We start from the raw sequence: 20,752 nt of genomic DNA, 5'->3' as shown, positions 1-20,752 counted from the left end.
GATGATACCCCCAGACGATGCAATCGCCATTGCACTGCACACTGCCCCTACCCCACCTGGACAAGATGAATACCTATGTAAGAATACTGATCATCGACTACAGCTCAGCCTTCAACACCATAGTGCCATCCAAGCTCATCACAAAGCTCAGGGCCTGGGTCTGAACCCCTCCCTGTGCAACTGGGTCCAAGACACTAATCCTCAACACGGGGGCCCACAGGGGTGCGTGCTTAGCCCCCTACTGTACTCCCTATTTACCCATGACTGCGTGGCCACACACGTCTCCAACTCAATCATCAAGTTGGCTGACGACATAATAGTGCTGGGACTGATTACCAACAATGACGAGACAGCCTACAAGGAGGAGTTGAGTGCCTTGGCGGAGTGGTGACAGGAAAATAACCTCTCCCTCAACGTTAACAAAATTAAGGAGCTGATAGTGGACCACAGTAGACAGCAGAGAGAGCACGCCCCCATCCACATCGACAGGGCCGCAGTGGAGAGGGTCAAAAGATTCAAGTTCCTTTGCGTGCACATCACTGACAACCTAAAATGGTCCCCTTCACAGATAGTGTAGTGCCTCTTCAACCTCAGGAGGCTGAAGAAATGTGGCTTGGCCCCTAAGACCCTCACAAACTTGAAGCACCATTGAGAGCGTCGGGCTGTATCACCGCCTGGTATAGCAATTTCAACGTCTGCACCACAGTGCTCTCCAGAGGGTGTAGAGCCCAACGCATCATCGGGGGCACACTGCCTGCCCTCCAGGAAATCTACAGCACCCGGTGTCACAGGAAGGCCAAAAAGATCATCAAGGACCTCAACCACCCAAACCACTGCCTGTTCACCCCGCTACCATCCAGAAGGCGAGGTCAGTACAGGTGCATCAAAGCTGGGACCGAGAGATTGAAAAACAGCTTATATCTCCAGGCCATCAGACTGTTAAACAGTCACCTCTAGCCGGCTACCACCCGATACTCAACCCTGCACCTTAGAGAATGCTGCCCTATATACATAGAGACACTGGTCACTCATCCGATATAACCACTATTATACATACATTTTCTATTCACATACTGTCCATCATTTCTATATACACCATTCAATGAATTTCATTTTAGTTACACTGCTCATACACACTGCGTATTTATTTATAAACTGTATTCAGGTTGGCAGGTAGTCTAGTGGTTAGATCGTTGGGCCAGTAACCAAAAGGTTGCTCGATCAAATCCCCGAGCCGACAAGGTCAAAATCTGTCGCTCTGCCCCTGAACAAGGCAGTTAACCCACTGTTCCTAGGCCGTCATTGTAAATAAGAATTTGTTCTTAACTGACTTGCCTAGTTAAATAAATATTCTACTGATGTACATAACATTCTTAGTATATCTTGTGTAAATCAATCTGGTGCATATACATATAGATTGTATTTTGATTACTGTTACATTATATGGGTTGTTAATTGGATTCATTCAGACATTTCTTGATTTCTTGTTCCTTCTGGGTAAAAAAAAGAAGTGTATTGTTATGGGCACCTGTTTGTAAGGCTTGAGCGTTGTGGGAGAGGAATCAGACGCAGGAAGCAGCGATATCGGGTAATGGCTTTTAATGAGCCCAACGGCGAAAACACAAGCCACCCCAAATAGCAATATGAGCGCACACAAAACAAAGTGCCCCAACCACAGGGGACAAACACAGTCGGCGCAAAAACACGCACTAGCGCAAAACACCAACAGCGTATACACAAGCAATACAAAATGAGAAACAATCCCGCACAAAGAGCAGGCGGGCCAACTAGCTAATATAGCCCTGCTAATCAACCCAACTGAGGACAGGTGCAAACAATAACAGAAAGGGGGGGGAAACAAAAGGAATCAGTGGCAGCTAGTAGGCCGGTGACGACGACCGCCGAGCGCCACCCAAGCAGGAGGGGGCGCCACCTTCAGTGGGAGTCGTGACACTGTTTGACATTTTACTGCATTATTAGGAGCTAGTAACATAAGCATTTCGCTACACCTGCTATAACATCTGCTAAACTGTATTGACCAACTAACTTTGTTTTGATGCTATGACTCTCTGACATCATACCTAAACGTAATTAAATTATTTTATGTTGAGAGTGGAAAACAGGTCGGCTGCCTGCAATCCAATACAATCACTTACAATAAAAGTGCCGTCGGGGAGGAAAAACTGTAACAATGTTATTATTAAACAGGTTTGAGGTACGGTTTCTAAACCGTGTGATTTCCGAGAGGCGCGTTACATTTGCAATCGTTCCAATGAGAGTTCAGTTTCACACCAAAGCAACAGACTGTTGGACTTTCCTGGCAGTTTCCAAATCCAGGAGAATATATTTCCCCTTGGATTGACAGGAAAGCTTAAAATATTGTTTTAAGCAAATTTGTTCCATTCTGGTTGTATTGAAGTCAAGTGGCAATAAATAAGGTATTCTGAACTCAACCTGATACAGCAACTTAAGTCTGTATCCAGATGAAAGTTTTGTTAAATACAAGCTGATTGCCAAATACTGTGTAGGGTTTTATAGCCATTTATGACAGAGGTATCTTTTGACAGTACCCGCTGTTTTATTGATAAAATGACATGAGCTGGACAACGTAGCGCATTTAATCATGATTTTATATGAAAACATTTTGGGCAAGGATAACTGGTTTATGGTGCAGGCTAACCGGTGTAAAAAATAACCCTTACTGGCATCCTATTTTGAACCATTTGGCCATTGACCCATTAGCTGTCCTGTGCTAGTGAACTCACCAGACATCCACTCTTGCCACGGAGGCTGGAGTACTTGAGCCAGGTCCTCATGTCGTCGTGGAGGTTGATGACCAGCAGGCAAACCATCAGGATCATCTGCCAGTCCTCTACGATCCGCTGGTAAACCTAGAGAAAGAGAAACAAAGAGCAATCTATCAACTCAATGTATTTTATAAAGCCCTTTTTAGTGTCTTCAGAAAGAATTCATACCCCTTGATTTATTCCTCATTTTATTTTATTACAGCCTGAATTCAAAATGATTAGATAGGGTTTTATTCCGGCCCAGCTACATACAATACCCAAAATGACAAACTGAAAAAAAAATCTTAGACATTTTTTATTTATTTATTGAAAATGAACTACAGAAATATCAAATTTACATAAATATTCACACCCCTGGGTCAATACATTTTAGAATCACCTTTGGAAGCTTTGAGTCTTTCTGGGTAAGTCTAAGAGCTTTGCACACCTGGTTTGTACAATATTGGAGCATTATAATTGTTTTAATTCTTCAAACTATGTCAAGTTGGTTGTTGATCACTGTAGTAGTAGTTGTGTTGAGCGATTCGTGATTTTCAAGGTCGGTTCGATTATAAACAAATAATCTAAATGTTTTATTTCAGTTTCGATTATTTGTTTTGACATTAAATGCACTATTGTGGGCATTATGTGGTTTGAATGTTGTAACAAAACAGAATAAAACAAATAAAAGTTTTAAAAAACTATTAACTCCCTACTATGTCACACAGTTCAAGCTTATTTATCTCTACAAAAACTGTGCATTGAGCTCACAGAAAAAAAATGAACGAAATGGAATTCTAATAATTGAACCGAAATTTTACTAAATCGCTCAGTACTAATTGCTAAACACCAATTTAAGTCTTGCCATAGATTCTCAATCCAATTTTATGTCAAAACTGTAACTTGGCCACACATGAACTTTCAATGTCGTCTTGGTAAGCAACTCCAGTGTATATATGGCCTATTGTCTTGCTGAAAAGTGAATTTGTCTCCCAGTCTCTGTTGGAAAGCAGACAGCCAGGTTTTCCTCTAGGATTTTGTCTGTGCTTAGTTTCTTTTTCTACAAAAACATCCCTAGTCCTTGCAGATGACAAGCATACCCATAATATACTGCTCAAAAAAATAAAGGGAACACTTAAACAACACAATGTAACTCCAAGTCAATCACACTTCTGTGAAATCAAACTGTCCACTTAGGAAGCAACACTGATTGACAATAAATTTCACATGCTGTTGTGCAAATGGAATAGACAACAGGTGGAAATTATAGGCAATAAGCAAGACACCCCCAATAAAGGAGTGGTTCTGCAGGTGGAGACCACAGACCACTTCTCAGTTCCTATGCTTCCTGGCTGATGTTTTGGTCACTTTTGAATGCTGGCGGTGCTTTCACTCTAGTGGTAGAATGAGACGGAGTCTACAACCCCCTCATCCAGGATGGCACATCAATGCGAGCTGTGGCAAGAAGGTTTGCTGTGTCTGTCAGCGTAGTGTCCAGAGCATGGAGGCGCTACCAGGAGACAGGCCAGTACATCAGGAGACGTGGAGGAGGCCGTAGGAGGGCAACAACCCAGCAGCAGGACCGCTACCTCCGCCTTTGTGCAAGGAGGAGCACTGCCAGAGCCCTGCAAAATGACCTCCAGCAGGCCACAAATGTGCATGTGTCTGCTCAAACGGTCAGAAACAGACTCCATGAGGGTTGTATGAGGGCCCGACGTCCACAGGTGGGGGTTGTGCTTACAGCCCAACACCGTGCAGGACGTTTGGCATTTGCCAGAGAACACCAAGATTGGCAAATTCGCCACTGGCGCCCTGTGCTCTTCACAGATGAAAGCAGGTTCACACTGAGCACGTGACAGACGTGACAGAGTCTGGAGACGCCGTGGAGAACGTTCTGCTGCCTGCAACATCCTCCAGCATGACCGGTTTGGCGGTGGGTCAGTCATCATGTGGGGTGGCATTTCTTTGGGGGGCCGCACAGCCCTCCATGTGCTCGCCAGAGGTAGCCTGACTGCCATTAGGTACCGAGATGAGATCCTCAGACCCCTTGTTAGACCATATGCTGGTGCGGTTGGCCCTGGGTTCCTCCTAATGCAAGACAATGCTAGACCTCATGTGGCTGGAGTGTGTCAGCAGTTCCTGCAAGAGGAAGGCATTGATGCTATGGACTGGCCCGCCCGTTCCCCAGACCTGAATCCAATTGTGCACATCTGGGACATCATGTCTCGCTCCATCCACCAACGCCACGTTGCACCACAGACTGTCCAGGAGTTGGCGGATGCTTTAGTCCAGGTCTGGGAGGAGATCCCTCAGGAGATGATCCGCCACCTCATTAGGAGCATGCCCAGGCGTTGTAGGGAGGTCATAGAGGCACGTGGAGGCCACACACACTACTGAGCCTCATTTTGACTTGTTTTAAGGACATTACATCAAAGTTGGATCAGCCTGTAGTGTGGTTTTCCACTTTAATTTTGAGTGTGACTCCAAATCCAGACCTCCGTGGGTTGATAAATAATCAATGGAAATCCAATTTTTGTGTGATTTTGTTGTCAGCACATTCAACTATGTAAAGAAAAAAGTATTTAATAAGATTATTTCATTCATTCAGATCTAGGATGTGTTATTTTAGTGTTCCCTTTATTTTTTTGAGCAGTGTATAATACAGCCACTACCATACCCATACCCATTACCCACACCTAAACAATCGTGTCCCTATTGATTTCAATTGAATGTTTCCCTTACCGTAGCCTATGTTACCCACACCTAAAACATTTGTTTCCCTAATGATTTCAATTGAATGTTTCCCCTACCGTAACCTTTGTTACCTACACCTAAACAATCGTGTCCCTATTGATTTCAATTTAATGTTTCCCTTACCGTAACCTATGTTACCCACACCTAAAACATTTGTTTCCCTGTTGATTTCAATTGAATGTTTCCCTTACCGTAATCTTTGTTACCCACACCTAAACAATCGTGTCCCTATTGATTTCAATTGAATGTTTCCCTTACCGTAACCTATGTTACCCACACCTAAACAATCGTGTCCCTATTGATTTCAATTGAATGCTGACGACACAACAGTGGTAGGCCTGATTACCAACAATGACGAGACAGCCTACAGGGAGGAAGTGAGAGCCCTGGCGGAGTAGTGCCAGGAAAATAAACTCTCCCACAACGTCAACAAAATGAAGGAGCTGATCGTGGACTACAGGAGACAACAGAGAGGGGCACGCCCACATCCAGATCTACGGCAGTGGAGAGGGTCAAAAGCTTAAAGTTCCTCGACGCGCACATCACTTAGGACCTCAAATGCGTGATGACAAAGGTGCAATAGCGCCTCTTCAACCACATGAGGCTGAAGAAATTTGGCTTGGCCCATAAGACCCTCGAGAACTTCTAGAAATTCACAATCGAGAGCATCCTGTTGGGCTGTATTACCGCATGTATTACCGACTGATAAATAGCTTCTATCTCCAGGCCATCAGATGGTTAAACAGTCACCACTAGCCGGCCTCACACTAGTTCCCTGCCCTGAACCTCACACTGTCGCTAGCCTGTGTCATGACGTTGGCCTGGGGGTAGGTTTATTTATTATTTAACCAGGTAGGCAAGTTGAGAACAAGTTCTCATTTACAATTGCGACCTGGCCAAGATAAAGCAAAGCAGTTTGACACATACAACAACACAGAGTTACACATGGAGTAAAACAAACCTACAGTCAATAATATAGTAGAAAAATAAGTCTATATACAAAGTGAGCAAATGAGGTGAGATAAGGGAGGTAAAGGCAAAAAAGGCCATAGTGGCAAAGTAAATACAATATAGCAAGTAAAACACTGGAATGGTAGATTTGCAGTGGAAGAAAGTGCAAAGTAGAAATATAAATAATGGGGTGCAAAAGAGCAAAAATAAATAAAGAAATAAATATAGTAGGGGAAGAGGTAGTTGTTTGGGCTAAATTATAGATGGGCTATGTACAGGTGCAGTAATCTGTGAGCTGCTCTGACAGCTGGTGCTTAAAACCTGTTGGGGCTAGGGGGCAGTATTTTCACGGCCGGATGAAAAACGTACCCAATTTAAACAGGTTACTACTCTGTCCCAGAAACTAGAATATGCATATTATTAGTAGATTTGGATAGAAAACACTGAAGTTTCTAAAACTGTTTGAATGGTGTCTGTGAGTATAACAGAACTCATATGGCAGGCAAAAACCTGAGAGAAATCCAAGCAGGAAGTGGGAAGTCTGGTGCTTGTAGTCCTTTCAAGTGATTGCCTTGACTGTATACAGTGAGTTAGGGTTCATTTTGCACTTCCTAAAGCTTCCACTAGATGTCAGCAGTCGTTAGAATGGTGTTTGAAGATTCTATGGTGAATTTGAAGGGAATACCAGCTGTGGTAAACTGGTGTCCCATTATAAGGCATGGGCTCAAGTCACGCGCAATGACTTGGGAGCGAGCTGAGTTCATATTCACTCCTAAAGAGAACGGATAGGTCCGGTTAGAATTTTTTCATAAACGTTTTTCTAGACACAGGAGAGGTCGTGTGAAATATTACTGATGTTTCACGTTAAAAATGGACCAAAAGATTGATGCTAAACAACGTTTGACATGTTTGAACGAACGTAAATAGATTATTTACTAGTTTTTTTTTTAGCTTTTCGGCGTGACTTTACACCCCCGCCCTACGTTTTGTGGGAGCCTACTGAACGCTAACTACTTGGTGTTATTTGGACATAAATTATGAACTTTGTCAAAAGAAACCACATTTGTTCTGGACCTGGGATTCCTGGAAGTGCCTTCTGATGGAGATAATCAAAGGTAAGGGGATATTTACAATTTTATTATCGATATTAGATGCTGCTAACCTGTATAGCCTAGCCTATTGTTCTTAGCATAGTACCCCGTTTATTGCAAAATGTGATTTCCCAGTAAAGTTATTTTGAGATCTGGCCATTCGGTAGCAATTACGAGATGATAATATATTATTCTTTGAATGACAATATTATAATTTACCAACGTTTTCGAATAGTAATTCTGTAAATTGTAACGCTGAATTCACCGGGAGCATTTGAGGCGAAAAAAATTCTGAATTTCACCGCGACTGTAAATGCTGTTTTTGGATATAAATATGAACTTGATGGAACTAAAAATGCATGTATTGTATAACATAATGTCCTAGGAGTGTCATCTGATGCAGATTGTCAAAGGTAAGTGCATAATTCTAGCTGGTTTTCTGTCTCTGTTGATGCCATTCTTTGAATTGACTAAACATTACACACAGCTATTGTCAATGTACTCTCCTAACATAACCTAACTTTATGCATTCTCCGTAAAGCCTCTTTGAAAATCGGACAGTGTGGTTAGATTTAGGAGATGTGTATCTTTCAAATGGAGGAAAATAGTTGATTGTTTGAGTATTTGAAATGATTAGACTCTTGCAGTTTTGAATTCCCCGCCCTGGTCACTTGACAATGAATCCCATTACCGGGATAAGATCTCCTCTTATCGCCACGGCGATTGAGTAAATGCATGGGGAGCGCTTCTTCACGAAACTGGATCTCAGGAGTGCGTATAACCTGGTGAGTATCCAGGAGGGAGACGAGTGGAAGACAGCGTTCAGTACCACCTCAGGGCATTATGAGTACTTAGTCATGCCGTACAGGTTGATGAATGCTCCATCAGTTTTCCAATCCTTTGTAGACAAGATTTTTAGGGACCTACACGGGCAGGGTGTAGTGGTGTATATCGATGACATTCTGATATACTCCACTACACGCGCCGAGAATGTGTCCTTAGTACGCAAGGTACTTGGACGACTGTTGGAGCATGACCTGTACGTCAAGGCCGAGAAATGCCTGTTCTTTCAGCAGGTCGTCTCCTTCCTAGGGTATCACATTTCCACATCAGGGGTGGAGATGGAGAGTGACTGCATTGCAGCCGTGCGTAATTGCCCGACTCCCACCATGGTAAAGGAGGTGCAGCGATTTTTAGGGTTTGCCAATTACTACCGGAGATTTATCCGGGGTTTTGGCCAGGTGGCTGCTCCCATTACCTCACTGTTGAAGGGGGGTCCCGTACAGTTGCAGTGGTCGGCTGAGGCGGACAGGGCTTTTGGGCAGCTAAGAGCTCTGTTAACTTTGGCTCCCGTGCTGGCCCATCCGGATCCCTCTTTGGCATTCATAGTGGAGGTGGATGTGTCCGAGGCTGGGATAGGAGCTGTGCTCTCACAGCGCTCGGGTACGCCACCAAAACTCCGCCCCTGTGCTTTCTTCTCGAAGAAGCTCAGCCCAGCACTGCGAAACTATGATGTGGGGGACCGGGAGCTGTTGGCTGTGGTTAAAGCATTGAAGGCGTGGAGACATTGGCTTGAGGGGGCTAAACACCCTTTCCTCATCTGGACTGACCACCGCAACCTGGAGTACATCCGGGCAGCGAGGAGACTGAATCCTCGTCAGGCAATGTGGGCCATGTTCTTTACCCGTTTTGTGTTTACCCTGTCCTACAGACCAGGTTCCCAGAATACGAAGGCAGACGCACTGTCCCGACTGTATGACACAGAGGAGCAGCGCATGGATCAGACTCCCATACTCCCGGCCTCTTGCCTGGTAGCGCCGGTCATATGGGAGCTGGACGCAGACATTGAGCAGGCGTTGCGTACAGAGCCCGCTCCCCTCCAGTGTCCTGTCGGGCGCATGTACATTCCGTCTGCTGTCCATGACCAGTTGATCTATTGGGCCCACACGTCACCCTCCTCTGGTCATCCGGGGATCGGTCAGACGGTGCGCTGTCTGACTGGGAAGTACTGGTGGCCCACCTTGGCTAAGGACGTGAGGGTTTATGTTTCCTCCTGCTCGGTGTGTGCCCAGTGTAAGGCTCCGAGACACCTGCCCAGAGGTAAGCTACACCCCTTACTCGTTCCACAACAACCTCGGTCACACCTGTCTGTGGATTTTTTTAACCAATCTACCTCTTTCATAGGGAAACACTACGATCCTGGTCGTTGTGGATCGTTTCTCTAAGTCCTGTCGTCTCCTCCCTCTGCCCGGTCTTCCTACGGCCCTACATACTGCGGAAGCCCTGTTTACTCACGTCTTCCGGCACTACGGGGTGCCTGAGGATATAGTGTCTGATCGGGGTCCCCAGTTCACGTCGAGAGTCTGGAAGGCGTTCATGGAACATCTGGGGGTCTCGATCAGCCTTACCTCGGGTTTCCACCCCGAGAGTAACGGGCAGGTAGAGAGAGTCAACCAGGATGTGGGCAGGTTTCTGCGGTCCTATTGCCAGGGCCGGCCAGGGGAGTGGGCGGCGTTCGTGTCCTGGGCCCGAGATGGCACAGAACTCGCTTCGCCACTCCTCCACTAACCTCTCCCCCTTTCAGTGCGTATTGGGGTACCAGCCGGTTCGGGCGCCGTGGCATCAGGGTCAGACCGAGGCTCCTGCGGTGGACGACTGGTTCAGGTGCGCGGAGGAGACATGGGAGGCTACTCCCACCGGGGGACCGGGTCTGGCTCTCGACCCGAAACCTGCCCCTTCGCCTGCCCTGCCGGAAGCTGGGTCCGCGGTTTGTGGGGCCATTCAAAATCCTGAGGAGGGTGAACAAGGTGTGTTACAGATTACAGCTTCCCTCTGATTACCGTATTAACCCCTCGTTTCATGAGTCTCTCCTCAGGCCGGTGGTGGCTGGTCCGCTCCAGGAATCTGAGGTGCGGGAGGTCCCTCCGCCCCCTCTGGACATCGGGGCCCTGGCGTACTCCTTTCGTTCCATCCTGGATTCGAGGCGTCGGGCGGGGGGCCTTCAGTACCTCGTGGAGTGGGAGGGGTACGGTCCGGAGGAGAGGTGCTGGGTCCCGGTTGCGGATGTTTTCGACCACGAACTGCTGTGGGAGTTTCACCGTCGTCTCGCCCTCCAGGTCGTCCCCGAGGCCGGTGTCGGCGCGCTGCTTGAGCCACGCGTCAAGGGGGGGCACTGTCACGACTTCCGCCGAAGTCGGCTCCTCTCCTTGTTCGAATGGACATTTCTCATATGTCCATTTGTTTTGTCTTGTTCCATCCACACCTGGTTTTCATCCCATAATCACACTGCATGTATTTAGTCCTCTGTTCCCCTCCATGTCTTTGTGTGTAATTGTTTATTTGTTATGTGGATATTGTCTGGTGCCATACTTTTGTTATTTTCCGTGTTTTTTGGCACATTTATGTTATGTGCTGTCGTTTTTGGACCGGAATTAAAGTGAGCCTGTTTACTACACTCTGATCTCCTGCACCTGACTTCGCCTCCCGTACACACCCCTAACAATGACACAAGTAATTTTTCCAACAATTGTTTACAGACAGATTCCAGTGGGTCAGAAGTTTACATACACTAAGTTGACTGTGCCTTTAAACAGCTTGGAAAATTCCAGAAAATTATGTCAGAGCTTTAGAAGCTTCTGATAGGCTAATTGACATCATTTGAGTCAATTGGAGGTGTACCTGTGGATGTATTTCAAGGCCTACCTTCACACTCGGTGCCTCTTTGCATGACATCATGGGAAAATCAAAATAAATCAGCCAAGACCTCAGAAAAGAATTGTAGACCTCCACAAGTCTAGTTCATCATTGGGAGCAATTTACAAACGCCTGAAGGTACCACGTTCATCTGTACAAACAATAGTACGCAAGTATAAACACCATGGGACCACGCAGCCGTCATACCGCTCAGGAAGGAGACGCATTCTGTTTCCTAGAGATGAACGTACTTTGGTGCGAAACGTGCAAATCAATCCCAGAACAACAGCAAAGGACCTTGTGAAGATGCTGGAGGAAACAGTTACAAAAGTATCTATATCCACAGTAAAACGAGTCCTATATCGACATAACCTGAAAGGCCGCTCAGCAAGGAAGAAGCCACTGCTCCAAAACCGCCATAAAAAAGCCAGACTACGGTTTGCAATTGCACATGGGGACAAAGATGGTACTTTTTGTAGAAATGTCCTCTGGTCTGATGAAACAAAAATATTACTGTTTGGCCATAATGACCATTGTTATGTTTGGAGGAAAAAGGGGGAGGCTTGCAAGCCGAAGAACACCATCCCAACCGTGAAGCACGGGGGTGGCAGCATTATGTTGTGTGGGTGCTTTGCTGCAGGAGGGACTGCTGCACTTCACAAAATAGATGGCACTATGAGGGAGGAAAGTTATGTGGATATATTGAAGCAACATCTCAAGACATCAGTCAGGAAATTAAAGCTTGGTCGCAAATGGGTCTTCCAAATGGACAATGACCCCAAGCATACTTCCAAAGTTGTGGCAAATTGGCTTAAGGACAACAAAGTCAAGGTATTGGAGAGGCCATCACAAAGCCCTGACCTCAATCCTATAGAACATTTGTGGGAAGAACTGAGAAAGCGTGTGCGAGCAAGGAGGCCTACAAACCTGACTCAGTTACACCAGCTCTGTCAGGAGGAATGGGCCAAAATTCACCCAACTTATTGGGGGAAGCTTGTGGAAGGCTACCCAAAACGAGTGTACGTAAACTTCTGACCCACTGGGAATGTGATGAAATAAATAAAAGCTGAAATAAATCATTCTCTCTACTATTATTCTGACATTTCACATTCTTAAATAAAGTGGTGATCCTAACTGACCTAAGACAGGGAATTTTTACCAGGATTAAATGTCAGGAATTGTGGTGGTTGGTGCAGTTTAAGATGAGGGAGAACAATTTGTTTTCGTTTTATGAGCATGACATTATTTCTATTACAGCATAGGACTGTCATTCCTTTTCTATTCGCCCAGCTCAATGTAACATCAATAAATGTATACTACTACATAACTTTCCCTATACCTATCATGAGGTTGCTACTGTACAACCTAGCCAATGAATGAAAGTTTACAACTAAAGTGCACAGGTCAAGAGAAATTTGAGTAATCAAGGTGACAGACATTGACACATTCAATACCGCCTTGCACAATCTTGCCTGCATCTAGCTAATCTAGGGTGTAATCATTAGTCCAACAGTTGTAAATTAGAGTTTTATATTGAACAATTTCAGGTATGTTTATCCCCATTTAGTTCCGTTTGCTTTCATTTAAGAAACGTTCTCCAACAGAATCGGCAGAACGAATATGCCCCTGATCACACACAAACACAGTTGACTTTCATAGCAGCAGTGCTTAATTTGAGCCCGATCGTCACCTCTCTGTTTTGGACTGTTTTGTTCCGGAACATTTTTGGCCGGATCTTGTACCTTTTCATGGCATGAAAAATAATTATCACTTTTGCAATGTAAAAATTTTAATAAACGCAAAGTCCATTCGAGTCCCAGAGGAGCTCTGTGGCAGAGGTGTGGTGAACGACACTGCAGCCTTTATGAAATGAGTCGACTGTTCCGCTGTATCAACTGGTTTTAAATGTATAAGCTAGCTGTATTGAATATACGCAATTTAATACATTTTACAACAATCTGTAAAATGAGTCTGTATGAATTAGTTTGCCTTGTTCATACCACTTTTACAAAGTTATGTAATAGGCAAGTTACTGCAGTTACAAAGTAGAAACATAGTAATACTATTGTAATGTTATTGCCATAGTAATATTTGGGTGATAATGCAGGGATGAGTGAGAGCTCGTACCTAGACCCCCAGGCTGCAGTGGCAGCCATCCGCGCCATCTTGGCCTGCATATCCTCAGTGACCAGAGTCCACTACTCACAGCACTGCTTGTGCAACTGGACCCTGTGCAATGAAAAAATAACATTTTTAAAGAAGGAAATGACAAACTCTTTGCTACATATTTTCATTTTTGGACCAATTACATTTTTTGCGACTTAACCCTGACAAACACACACACACACACACACACACACACACACACACACACACACACACACACACACACACACACACACACACACGTCTGCTTCAGGAAAAGTCAAGCGACACAACGCCTGTATTACTGCTTTTAGTGCTTGTACCGAGACAAACTGACTGCAGCTCATTTCCCCCAGTATGGTCTCCATAAAAAGACAAGCACATTTAAACAGGCACTGCCATCGTGCTCTAAAGACATGACTCAGATACAGTCCCTTAAGAAAGTATTCACACCCCTTGACTTTTTCCACATTGTTGTGTTACAGCCTGAATTTAAAATGGATTCATTTTTGATTTTTTTGTTACTGGCCTACAAACACCACCCCATAATGTGAATTTTGTATTATTTTATTATTAATAAAAATTGAAAAGCTGAAATGTCTTGAGTCAATAAGTATTCAACCCCTTTGTATGGCAAGCCTAAATAAGTTCAGGAGTAAAATGTTCCTTAGCAGGTCATACAAAAAGTTGAATGGGCTCACTCTGTGTGCAACAATAGTGATTCCAGATGACTGATGTGCCCAAAGTAAACTGCCTGTTACTCAGGCCCAGACGCTAGGTTATGCATGTAATTGGTAGCATTGGATAGAAAACACTCTGAAGTTTCTACAACTGTTAAAATAATGTCTGTGAGTATAACAGAACTGATATGGCAGGTGAAAACCCGAGGAAAATCCATCCGGAAATAAAAAAATGTTTAGGTCACAGGCCTTTTCAATGCGAGCCTATTGGATATACAAAGAAATAGGCTCCAGATTGCAGTTCCTATGGCTTCCACTAGATGTCAACAGTCTTTAGAAAGGGTTTCAGGATTGTTTCTTGAAAAACGAACAAGTAGTTGTAGTTTATCCAAGGTGTTCTCATCAGGGCAGGTAGACCTTCGGCGTGCGTGAACGCAGGGCGTGCTCCTCGTTATTTTCCTTTTCTATTGAACACCGTTCTTTCCGTCTGAAATATTATAGTTTATTTACATATTAGGGTGCCTGAGGATTGATTACAAACATTGACTTGTTTGGACGAAGTTTACAGGTAGCTTTATGGATTATTTTGTATGCATGTTGAAGGAGTGGATTACTGAAATCAATGGCACCAACTAAACAGACTTTTTGGATATAAAGAAGGACTTTATCGAACAAAACGAACATTCATTGTGTAGCTGGGACCCTTGGGATTGCAAACAGAGGAAACTCTTCAAAGGTAAGTGATTTATTTTATCATAAAAAGTATTTTGATGTGGGGCGCTGTCCTCAAGATAATCGCATGATATGCTTTCACCGTAAAGCCTTTTTGAAATCTGACAACGTGGTTGAATTAACAAGAAGTTAAGCTTTTAAATGATGTAAGAATGTAAGACACTTGTATGTTCATGAATGTTTAATATTACAATTTTGTCATTTGATTTTGGCGCGCTCCAGCTTCACCGGATGTTGTTGATTTTGATCCTGCTAGCAGGATCCGAGCCCTAAGAGGTTTTAACATGCTTTTTAATGACTACCTTATCTATGTACACCACACATACTATTATATTTAAGGTCCCTCAGTCAAGCAGTGAATTTCAAACACAGAAACAACCACAAAGTCCGGGGAGATTTTCCAGTGCCTCACAAAGAATGGCACCTAATGGTAGATGGGTAAAAAAACATTAAAATATCCCTTTGAGCATGGTGAAGTGTATCAATACACCCACTCACTACAAAGATATAGGCGTCCTTCCTAACTCAGTTGCCAGAGAGGAAGGAAACTGCTCATGGATTTCACCATGAGGCCAATGGTGACTTTAAAACAGTTACAGAGTTTAATGGCAGTGATAGGAGACAACTGAAGTTTGTTCAACAACATTTTCAGTTAGGTTAGTATTGTGGAGTAACTAGAGTGAAAAGAAGGAAGCTTGTACAGAAAAAAAACATTCCAAAACATGCATCCTGTTTGCAACAAAGCACCTAAGTAATACTGCAATAAATTAACACTTTGTATTTAGGACAAAAAGTATGTTTAAGACAAATCCAATACAACACATTACTGAGTACCACTCTCCATATTTTCAAGCGTAGTGATGGCTACATCAAGCATAGTGGTGGACTGGGAAGTTTTTTAAGAATAAAAAAGAAACAGAATGGAGCACAGGCAAAATCCTAGTGAAGACCTTGTTCAGTCTGCTTTCCACCAGACACTGGAAGATGAATACACCTTTCAGCATGACAATAACCCAAACACAAGGCCAAATCTACACTGGAGTTGCTTACCAAAAAGACAGTGAATGTTCCTGAGTGGCAGAATTAAAGTTTTTAGCGTAAATTGAAATATGGCAAGACATGAAAATGGTTGTCTAGCAATTATCAACAACCAGCTTGAAGAATTTAGAAAATAATAATTGGCAAATGTTGCACAATCCAGGTGTGGAAAGCTCATACAGACTTACCCAGAAGGACTCACAACTATTACGGACTACAAAGGGAAGCACAGCCGCAAGCTGCCCAGTGACACAAGCCTACCAGACGAGCTAAATAACTTCTATGCTCACTTCGAGGCAAGCCACATTGAAACATGCATGAGAGCATCCGATGTTCCGGACGACAGGTCAACATTCACAAGGCCACAGGGCCAGACAGATTACCAGGACGTGTACTCCGAGCATGCGCTGACCAACTGCAAGTGTCTTCACTGACATTTTCAACCTGTCCCTGACTAAGTCTGTAATACCAACATGTTTCAAGCAGACCACCATAGTCCCTGTGCCCAAGAACACTAAGGTAACCTGCCTAAATGATTACCGACCCGTAACACTCATGTTTGTAGCCATGAAGTGCTTTGAAAGGTTGGTCATGGCTCACATCAACACTATTATCCCAGAAACCCACTCCAATTTGCATACCGCCCCAACAGAGCCACAGATGATGCAATCTTTATTGCACTCCACAACGCCCTTTCCCACCTGGACAAAAGGAACACCTATGTGGGAATGCTATTCGTTGACTACAGCTCAGCGTTCAACACCATAGTGCCCTCAAAGCTCATCACTAAGCTAAGGACCCTGGGACTAAGAACCTCCCTCCGCAACTGGATCCTAGACTTCCTGACAGGCCGCCCCCAGGTGGTAAGGGTAGGTAACAACACAACCGCCACGCTGATCCTCAACACAGGGGCCCCTCGGGGGTGTGTGCTCAGTCCCTCTCTGTACTCCCTGTTTACTCATGACTGCATTGCCAGGCACAACTCCAACACCATCATTAAGTTTGCCGATGACAACAGTGGTAGGCCTGATCACCAACAATGACAACACAGCCTATAGGGAGGAGGTCAGAGACCTGCCTGTGTGGTGTCAGGATAACAACCTCTCCTTCAACGTAATCAAGACAAAGGAGATAATTGTGGACTACAGGAAAAGGAGGACCGACCATGCCCCCATTTTCATCGACGGGGCTGTAATGGAGCAGGTTGAGAGCTTCAAGTTCCTTGGTGTCCACATCACCAACAAACTAACATAGTCAAAGCACACCAAGACAGTCGTGAAGAGTGCACGACAAAACCTATATCCCCTCAGAAGACTGAAAAGATTTGGCATGGGTCCTCAGATCCTCAAACGTTTCTACAGCTGCACCATCGAGAGCATCCTGACCGGTTGCATCACTGCCTGGTATGGCAGCTGTTCAGCGTCTGACCGCAAGGCACTACAGAGGGTAGTGCGTACTGACCAATACATCACTGGGGCCAAGCTTCCTGCCATCCAGGACCTCTATACCAGGCGGTGTCAGAGGAAGGCCCTACAAATTGTCAAAGACTCCAGCCACCCTAGTCCAATTTGTAAGTCGCTCTGGATAAGAGCGTCTGCTAAATGACTTAAATGTAAATGTAGTCATAGAGTGTTCTCTCTGCTACCACATAGCAAGCGGTACCGGAGTAAGGTGAAACCTGTTGTATTCGGCGCATGTGACAAATATTTAAAAAAAAAAAAATTCTAAAATGGATTGAATAAAAATAAAAACTCAATCTACATCACAATATCCAATAATGACAAAGCAAAAACAGGTTTTTAGAAATTTTTGCCAATGTATTAAAAATAAAACACCTTATTTAAATACATTTGCTATGAGACTCGAAATTGAGCTCAGGTGCATCCTGTTTCCACTGGTTATCCTTGAGATGTTTCTACAACTTGATTGGAGTCCACCTGTGGTAAATTCAATTGATTGGACATGGTTTTGAAAGGCACACACCTGTCTATATAAGGTCCCACAGTTGACAGTTCAGATCAGAGCAAAAACCAAGCCATGAGGTCGAAGGAATTGTTCATGGAGTGGCTTTGGAACAAATCTATGAATGTCCTTCAGTGTCCCAGCTAGAGACCGGACTTGAGTGTGTAAAGCTGTCATCAAGGCAAAGGGTGGCTATTTGAAAAATCTCAAATATATTTTGATTTGTTTAACACTTTTTTAGGTTACTACATGATTCCATATGTGTTATTTCATTGTTTTGATGTCTTCACTATTATTCTACAATGTAGAAAATAGTAAAAATAAAGAAAAACCCTTAAATGTTTTAGAACACGTACTCATTCGACAGGTAGTGTATATAATTTATATCTATATTTACAAAACATTTACATTACATTTTTACATTTTAGTCATTTAGCAGACGCTCTTATCCAGAGCGACTTACAGTAGTGAATGCATACATTTCATTTCATGCATTATTTTTTTTTTTTGTACTGGTCCCCCGTGGGAATCAAACCCACAACCCTGGCGTTGTGGGTTTGGGTGAGGGCTTCCAAAGCATGTCCTCTGTTTAGAAAATGTTATTTCATATCTGGAGCTGATCCCTCTGGAGAATATCAAACACTTTGAGGAATAACAGAAGAGAGCAATACATATCGCAGTTAGAGGAGCTTCTGAAAATCGGTAACAAAGAGAAATAGACCTTGGCCAAGAATTTTACAAAAAATAACAAAATAGTTAATATTGATATGATACCTACGCCCCAAATGTGAAAAAGTGCCAATTAGCAGGCTTTCCACTTGGCATGTGAAGCAATCCCACAGGGACATGACAAAATAGTGTGTATATTACTCCTACGGTAAGGGATTTTGGTATGATTTTTGGCATGCATTTTATAATTTCGAGAAAGGAGAAATTGTAGAAATAATAGTATCAGGTATGTGACTTTGACACATTTTTATTTTCCCATAAACTATAGGAGAAAAATACCAATATATCTACCCATGCATACAGAGCTATTGACAATGGAAGTAGACATCCTCTCGCCACAAGTTGGAGAGTGAGCACAGGAAATTCCCGTGGACCATGTTGAAACAATGGTGCTCATCCTGTTGTTAAGGGATGCGTTTCGAGGTAGGAGACACTTTCTAGGGACAATTTAAAGTGTATGTACAATAGAGATGGATGGAGAACAAGTCAGTGAAGTCACTTACCAGTTCACCAAAGTGCTTCATGGCATACTCCAGGACCCCAGATGCTGCCTCTGGCTGCTGCAGTTTCTTATTGATGCTGGAACGAGACGGACAGAAGCAAAGAGACAGCTTTTAGGCAATTTCCATACCAAATCTGGCAACCAACTCTCAGGAGCTCTCCTGAGTCTAATTAAGCATTGTCTGGGTGATGGATAGCGTCTGAGGTCCCACACACATAAATATATACAACAATCAGAAGTTATGAAATGGAAGGAATGGGAGCCAGGAAATGCTATCATTGTATGACTGATGGCACAGAACAACCCTGGTTGAGAGCCATGTGTCTGCTGAGAGAAGGCATGTTTTGAGAGTGGGTCTAATTTATGAATCATCAGTAGAGAAGTACATCCAATTTGTTTTCTGAAAAGTAGTCCAACTATGTGTGCTTATGTTTGATCAAATGGGTGCAATCCATTCGTAAGTCATCACACACGGTTTCTAACCTACAGCACATCCTGAAAGGGCAAAAGTGATGAATCCAAAAGTACAGCTGAATTTACTGTGACTTTAAACATGCATTTGCACTAAAGTAGATTTGTGAAGTTAGGGCCAATGACCTTGCCTGGCTACCCAAACTCCTTGCTCCTGCCAAACGCTATGCCACGTCCACAGACGTTAGTTCTTCTCCGCAATGAGTCTGGATCTGAGAACCTCCCCGGCGTTTTCCAGAATGGAAATGTATTCTAGACCACCTGATTGGTCCCAGAAACCGATGTTTTGGGCCAGAGCCAGAACGTATGTGGGTATAGCAGCTTTCTAGACAGTCTGATTAGTTAGTGATGAGCCTATCGCTGAGGACTTTGTTATGTACAACACCCCTCATTTTGACGTCACCACAAACAACTTCAATAATGGCAGCCTCAGACTGAAGTATGTAGCGAACAATAGAGCAGCTGAAGAATTCAGTTTGAGTCGTCAGGCAACCAATGACCTCCTACAGACACAAAAGGCTGTAAAAAACAAACCAATAAAAACGCCACTGGTGAGTGACAAAGCAGGGGTCCTGTCGAATCATAGGGGATATTGTTGTCATAAAGTCGCCCTTAAATCTGAGAGTAGCCCCCAGGACTCCTTTTACCTGCAAACCATACAAGTAATGGTCATTGCTAATTTGCAATCATGAACAAGCCAATTGCCGACTGGAGTGTTCACTCACTGGCTTTTGTGTGTTAAACATGTTCTCTTTTCACCCAGAAAAGGTGTATATTGTGAAAGGTAAATGTGCTTGCCCAGCCCATCGGCATGTGTCACATTTAGGAGATAAATTACGTGTCGTCTGCTTTCCGGTCTTGACAATGATCCCCCAGCTGTCTAATGTGTGTTTAAGAACCCCATACATCTGGAAGAACTCATCTGAAACACAATTCTGTAGTATTTCCTCAACTATGGAAAGCCACGCTTGCAGTGCCAATACATCTGTTAAAATGTAGCATTTGAAGGAAGGGGGGTCCTGAGGACAGCAGGCGAGAGAGTTGAAAGACATTGGAGCCTATATGTCAGGAATCCCAGAGTGCCCTGGGGTCAGGGCCAGACCCAGGGAGGGGTCATCTGCACACAAACACTGCTGTTGCTAACCATAAGTATTTTTCTCATACAAAATTGGGCATATCAAACATTAAATATGCGGTAAGTAATAAGTAAAATAGAGT

The 20,752-nt window shown here is 43.9% G+C and overlaps 1 pseudogene; it reads right to left on the bottom strand.

Annotated features, from left to right (window-relative positions):
• The window catches only part of LOC115168846 (serine/threonine-protein kinase mTOR-like), a 104,312-nt pseudogene that overhangs the window by 5,086 nt on the left and 78,474 nt on the right, over positions 1–20,752 (bottom strand).

The sequence above is a fragment of the Salmo trutta genome, chromosome 30 (genome assembly GCF_901001165.1).
Source record: "Salmo trutta chromosome 30, fSalTru1.1, whole genome shotgun sequence".
Taxonomy (NCBI): domain Eukaryota; kingdom Metazoa; phylum Chordata; class Actinopteri; order Salmoniformes; family Salmonidae; genus Salmo; species Salmo trutta.
Note: the sequence above shows the minus strand (reverse complement) of the source record. Positions and strands in the feature narration are given on the sequence as shown.